At 46.2% G+C, this 6965-nt stretch overlaps 1 pseudogene; it reads left to right on the top strand.

The window, feature by feature from the left end:
• The first annotated feature begins 268 nt into the window (after positions 1 to 268).
• On the top strand, positions 269 to 3879 carry LOC132884610 (zinc finger BED domain-containing protein 5-like; annotated as a pseudogene).
• The last annotated feature ends 3086 nt before the right edge of the window (positions 3880 to 6965 follow it).

Raw genomic sequence — 6965 nt, 5'->3', positions numbered from 1 at the left:
ACACATAGACACAGACAACCATTCACACTCACATTCACACCTACGGTCAATTTAGAGTCACCAGTTAACCCAACCTGCATGTCTTTGGACTGTGGGGGAAACCGGAGCACCCGGAGGAAACCCACGTGGACACGGGGAGAACATGCAAACTCCGCACAGAAAGGCCCTCGCCGGCCACGGGGCTCGAACCCGGACCTTCTTGCTGTGAGGCAACAGCGCTAACCACTACACCACCGTGCCGCCCATATCCAAATTATAATTAACAAAAATGGAGAGATTTCTAGTGAGGACCAACAAGGCAACTGACGCACCACCAGCTGCAAAAAAGCTTCGAAGGTACGATGAAGCATACCTGCAGTTTGGATTTACAGTCACGGCTGATCTGAGACCTCAGTGTGTCGTGTGTGCCGAGGTGCTAGCAAATTACAGCATGAAGCCCTGCAAACTTAAAAGGCACCTCGAAACAAAACATGCTGCTATTAAAGATAAACCGGCAGAATATTTTAAAAGAAAGCTTGATGGCCTCCATCAGCAACAGGCAGCCATTTCAGTGCACAGCACTGTGTCTAAACAGTGTTTGGAGGCATCATATGTAGTGGCCAAAAGAATAGCTAAACTGGGTAAACCGCATACAATTGCCGAGACTCATTTTGCCGGCTGCACAAGACATGGGCAGAATAATGATAGGAGATAGTGCAGCAGCCAAACTCGGTGCAGTACCATGGTCCAATGACACAGTCGCTAGGAGGATTTCAGACATGTCTAATGACATTAGAGAGCAACTCATAGAGTTCATAAAACAGAGTCCTTGCTACGCGCTGCAGCTGGACGAATCCACTGATATTGCTGGGCAGGCACAGCTCCTCGCCTATGTCAGGTATCTGCGTGACAAGGCGATTGAGGAGGATGTCCTGTTTTGCCGGCCTCTTCAGTCGCACACTACAGGAGAAGCCATCTTCAATGTCCTTGATATTTTTATCCATGAAAATGGTTTGGCTCGGGACCGATGCGTTGGCCTATGCACGGATGGCGCACGGGCAATGACGGGCCGCGAGCATGGCCTAGTTGCTCGTGTTCAGCAAGTAGCTCTACTTGTGAAATGGACACATTGTATGGTCCATCGTGAAGCATTAGCTGCTAAAAAAATGCCGGTTCTCTTTGACTCCGTGCTGAACCAATCCGTGAAAATGACAAATCTAATCAAATCACGGCAGCTAAACTCTCGCTTGTTTGGGGTCCTCTGCCAGGAGATGGGGTCAGGGCACGAACAGCTGCTTCTGCACACTGAAGTTCGCTGGCTCTCCAGGGGGTGGGTGTTGCAGCGGTTGTATGAGCTGCGAGAGGAGGTGAAATGTTTTTGACAGAAATCAAATCAGATCTGGCGAAGCATCTGGATGACACTATGTGGCTTGCGTCTCTGTCCTATTTGGTAGATATATTTGACCATTTGAATGGCCTCAACCTGTCTCTGCAAGGCCACGAAACTCATATTTTGCTCCTCGCAGACAGAGTGGACGCCTTCACACAAAAAATTGACCTCTGGCATGGCTGCATCAGTCGAGGGAACTGCGACATGTTCCCCAGCCTTGTAGACTTTATCACTGATGCAGGCACGTCACACGATTTCTCCTCTCTATTTCAATCAGCGTCTGAGCACCTGTCTGCAATGAGAAAAGAATTTGCGACGTACTTTAAAGAGGATTATCGCTCTTTTGCGTGGGTTCAAGATCCATTTGTGTGCACAGCAAACGAGCTGTCAATTGATATGCAGGAACAGCTTACTGAGCTGAAGAGTGACAGTAGGCTGAAGGAACTTTTTACCTCCTGCCCTCTTTCTTCATTCTGGGCAGCATTGATGCAGGAATACCCTCAACTCTGTGACGTCGCCTTGAAGATTCTCCTCCCTTTCGCGTCCACATATTTGTGTGAGGCAGGATTCTCAAAAATGACTGCACTCAAAACGAAATACCACAATCGTGCACAAATCGAGGATGATTTGAGGCTATGTTTATTAGACATTGTATCAAAAATTGAGGATCTTTGCAAGGCAAAGCAGGCTCAGGTCTCACATTAACATCGCCTACCTGCAAGCTTCTGTAAAACATGCAGATGATATGCCTATTATTAGGCCTAGTAATAATAACAATAATAAAGCATAAATTCATATCAGAGCCATAGTGCCAATTCCCAGTTATAGCAATAGCCTAGTAATGATAATAGGCCTACTGATAATAATAATAATAATAATAATAATCCCAGAAACTGGGGCGGCACGGTGGTGTAGTGGTTAGCGCTGTCGCCTCACAGCAAGAAGGTCCTGGGTTCGAGCCCCGGGGCCGGCGAGGGCCTTTCTGTGTGGAGTTTGCATGTTCTCCCCGTGTCCGCGTGGGTTTCCTCCGGGTGCTCCGGTTTCCCCCACAGTCCAAAGACATGCAGGTTAGGTTAACTGGTGACTCTAAATTGACCGTAGGTGTGAATGTGAGTGTGAATGGTTGTCTGTGTCTATGTGTCAGCCCTGTGATGACCTGGCGACTTGTCCAGGGTGTACCCCGCCTTTCGCCCGTAGTCAGCTGGGATAGGCTCCAGCTTGCCTGCGACCCTGTAGAAGGATAAAGCGGCTAGAGATAATGAGATGAGATGAGATGAGATAATAATAATAATAATAATAATAACAGCAAAACATGTAACCTCATAATTATATAGCTATAGCCTAGCTATGCCTAGACAATAGGCCTAACACTACTCATAATAATACTAATAGTAATAATAATAATGCCTGCAAGCTCACATTAGAAGTCTGATGCTACTTCCAGTTATAACAATAGCCTAGTAATGATGATAAGGCCTACCTACCGCTACTGATGATAATAATAATAATAACAATAATAGTGTGGGCCTAAAAATAATAGTCTATCTATCTATCTATCTATCTATCTATCTATCTATCTATGCAAGGTGGTGTAGTGGGGTGGGGCCGGTAAGGGGGGGTGGTGCTGGGAGGAGGGGGGGCCCCAACTGCAATGAACCAGCTTTGGGGGGGCCCAGCTTGAAAAAGGTTGAGAACCCCTGCTCTACTGGATCAAATGCAACCCTAAAGCCCCCGTCACACTTATTCGGAATTAGCAGGAATCAAGCAGAACCAGCCGGAATGAAAATTTTTTCCAAATTCGTGCCACATTTGGGCGGGAATTTCAAACTCACCAACATTCTTACAGCTTTGTAAGAATGCCGTTTGAATACTTAGAATGCGCTTCGAACCCGCCTCAAATGATTCTTGCACATTCCGGGTGTATTAGCTTTCGAATGCAGTTCAAATGTGGTTGGAACACAGTAGGAATACCTAGAATGCTGTTAGAATGCAGTAAGAATACTAAGAATGCACTTTGAATGCCGTACGAGTGCGGTTCGATTGCTGCCTGAATACCACCCGAAGTCTGGTTGGAAGGTGCCTCAAATGCTGTATGAATTCACCTCAAATGCAGTCAAAACGCTCCCGGAATAGCCGCCGAATATGTTTCAAACGTCTAAGAATTCAAAGAGAATGCAGCTCGAATACTTTGAATATGCTTAGAATGTAACACGAATGTCCCAAGTGTACCAAGCATGCCACCGGAATGGTCCCCAATAGGGTATAAAACGCTGCCAAATCTAGCATTTTCATCAGTCTCAGCCCAGACACCATAGAGTATGGACCCCCTGGACCATGTTGCTTTGCTCCAGATTGCTGTCCTCCAGCAAGACCTGCTTGAAAGAGATGGGGAGGAGGCGAGGAGAAGAAACATTAGGAGGATACCTTCCCAGAAGGTATCAGACCTGACCATGGCCGCAGCCAGTGGTGGAGTTCTTGACCATGGCTCCCTTCTTGGCGGCATGACGTGAGAAATTTGGGAAACTTTTTAAACTTTTTAAAACAATGGACAAAAGGTTGATGTTGAGCAGGTGACTCCTCAATGCAGACTGATGTTCCAGCAGCAGCTAGCCTCATTTTTATGTGATTTGGTGGTGTTCTGAATTACGTCCGGACTCATTCGAGGGCCAATCGGGACATTCCAACTGCATTCGAGATGTATTCGAGCAGCAATCGAAATATTCAGACGGCATTCGAAGTGCATTTCAGCTGAACTATTTTAATATTGAAATAGATTCCTGCAGCAATCAAGATGCACTCGAGGTGCATTCCGGCTCATTCGAGGCACATTTGGGACATTCTGGCAGGATTTGAAGTGGCTTGCCATTTCGATTTTTCCCTCGAATGCGATCAGAATGTTTTGAATGCTGTTGGAATGCCATAAGAATATTTAGAATGCAGTCAGAATGCAGTTAGAATACATTTTGAATGCCGTTCGATATTTCTCCTCTTCGAATGCACCTTGAATGTTTTGAGCATGAGCAAAATATTCGGGCTGGCCACAAGAATGGGCCCGAATGTTTCGAATGCACTCAGAATGCAGTTAGAATTTTTCGAATGCACTTTGAATATCCCGGAATATACGAAGAATTTTCATTCCGACGGCATTCTGGCTCATTCCGCCTCTAGTGTGACTATGAGGAGAGTTGTTGAGGTCACCTGGGTCGTTGAGTCATCCTGTAGGTGTTAGGGTCACTGGAGGCTGGGTGTGAATGGTGTTAGCAGCCTAGAGAATCATTAGGGTGATTTGTGGGTTACTGGCTTTCTCTGCCATCCTGTGATTCATTGAAGTCAGCTGAGTCTTGATGTGGATGTGCATTCAGTTTTCTGGTCAGTGTGCCAAGGACTGCATTGTAGGTGGCTGATAAGTGGTGTCTCAGACCACCTCCTCTGTTCAGTGATGGTCGTTCCAGGTTGACGAAGATGGTTTCTTTTGCTCCTCTTTCAAACCACCGGTCTTCTCTGGCTAAAACGCATGCATTGCAGTCCTGAACCGAGTGTCCTTTGTTATTGAGATGAAGATAGACTGCAGAGTCCTGGCCTGAGGAACTGGCTCTCCTGTGTTAAGCTATGCGCCTGCGACGTGATTGTTTCATTTCCCCAATGTACAGGTCTGTGCGTTCCTCACTGCATTGAATAACTGCATTGAATTGTGTATATTACATTATCCTGTGGGGTGGCACAATGGTGTAGTGGTTAGCGCTGTCGCCTCACAGCAAGAAGGTCTGGGTTTGAGCCCCGTGCCTGGCGAGGGCCTTTCTGTGCGGAGTTTGCATGTTGTCCGCGTGGGTTTCCTCCGGGTGCTCCGGTTTCCCCCACAGTCCAAAGACATGCAGGTTAGGTTAACTGGTGACTCTAAATTGACTGTAGGTGTGAATGGTTGTCTGTGTCTATGTGTCAGTCCTGTGATGACCTGGCGACTTGTCCAGGGTGTACCCCGCCTTTCGCCCATAGTCAGCTGGGATAGGCTCCAGCTTGCCTGCGACCCTGTAGAACAGGATAAAGCAGCTAGAGATAATGAGATGAGATGACATTGTCCTGTTTTACCCCTTTTCCACCAAATCAGTTCCAGGGCTGGTTCGGGGCCAGTGCTGGTGCTGGTTCACAACTCGTTCAACTTGCAAACCAGCTGAGAACCAGGTTGCTTTTCCATAGCTCGGGGTGCTAAGGGGAGCCACGTCATTGCGTCACTGTATACGTCAGTTACGTCACTGCGTTTGCATAAACCTTGGCGCGAACATCGAAGCAACAACAACACGGAGAAGAAGAAGAAGCAGCAACAACAACAACAATAATGGATGGCTTCGCGTTTGTACAGCTGCTGCTTCTGGCTTTACGGTGCTTCATTCAAAATGGCGCCCTCTCGCGGTCTTGCTATTGTTGTTGGTCTTAACAACTCCGCCCCCCCCCGCTGACATAAGCAGTTATTTCCTCTAGCCCAGCAAAGAGTTGGTGCTACCCTGGAACCAGTTTTTCTGGCCCAGAGCCAGTTCTTTGTCAGTGGAAACAGAAAACCTGGTTCCAAACTAAGCACTGGCCCCGAACCAGTCCTGGAACTGATTTGGTGGAAAAGGGCTATTTGTGTCTGGGTATTCTGTCCTTCGGGTGGACCAATTTCTGCCTCAGAGTGTTACTAGGTCTGAAGTGTACAGGGATGTTGTGTTTGTAGAAGATCCTCCTGAGTTTCTCAGATAGTCCAGAAATATAGGGAATGACAATGTTCTTGCGTTTTTTGCTGTTTTTTCCTGTCCATTATGTTTCTTTTTCTGGTCTTGACGAAGGCCCAGCTGGGATACCTGCACTTCTGAAGTGCTTCCTTGATGTGTTTTTGTTTCTTCTCTTTTCCCTCTACCATTCTAGGAATGTTCTGAGCCCTGTGATGTAAGGTTCTAATGACCCCCAATTTGTGTTCCAGTGGGTAGTGAGAGTCAAACAGTGTGTGGGGGTTTCCAGTAGACCTTGATGCTAAGGCTTCTGTCTTGTCCGATGTGCACACCGCAGTCCAAAAAGGCTAGGTTGTTTCCACTGATGTCCTCCCAAGTGAACTTGATGTTGATATCCACTGCATTGATGTGCTCTGTGAAGGCTTCCACCTCATGGGTTTTGATTTTAACCCAGGTGTCATCCACATACCTGAACCAGTGGCTAGGATCGACTCCTGAAAAAGTGGTCAAAGCTTTGTTTTCCACTTCCTCCAAATTTCCTTTTTTTTTAGCACCTACATTTTACTATGACCTGGATGACTGAGAACCTTCACAGACATATTGGGTTCCATTCCTGCCAGCCAAGAACAGGAATCTTAGAATCAAGAACAAGTTCCTCTTCAAGTGGCCAGTGTGTGTATATTTAAAAAAAAAATCTATGAATCACACAAGAGTTCAATAGTTACATAATCATGTCCTTTTACATACTTTACTCTTATAATAATAATAATAATAATAATAAACTCTTGTAATGTACGTTATCATATTTGCATTGTATACATGCTTATCATTTAATTTTTAAATAACAAATAGGTACTGTATGTCCACACCTTTGCTGTCAACACTGTTGCTTC

The sequence above is a fragment of the Neoarius graeffei genome, chromosome 4 (assembly GCF_027579695.1).
Source record: "Neoarius graeffei isolate fNeoGra1 chromosome 4, fNeoGra1.pri, whole genome shotgun sequence".
NCBI classification, from domain to species: Eukaryota; Metazoa; Chordata; class Actinopteri; order Siluriformes; family Ariidae; genus Neoarius; species Neoarius graeffei.
This window is presented reverse-complemented; position numbering and strand designations above follow the sequence as displayed.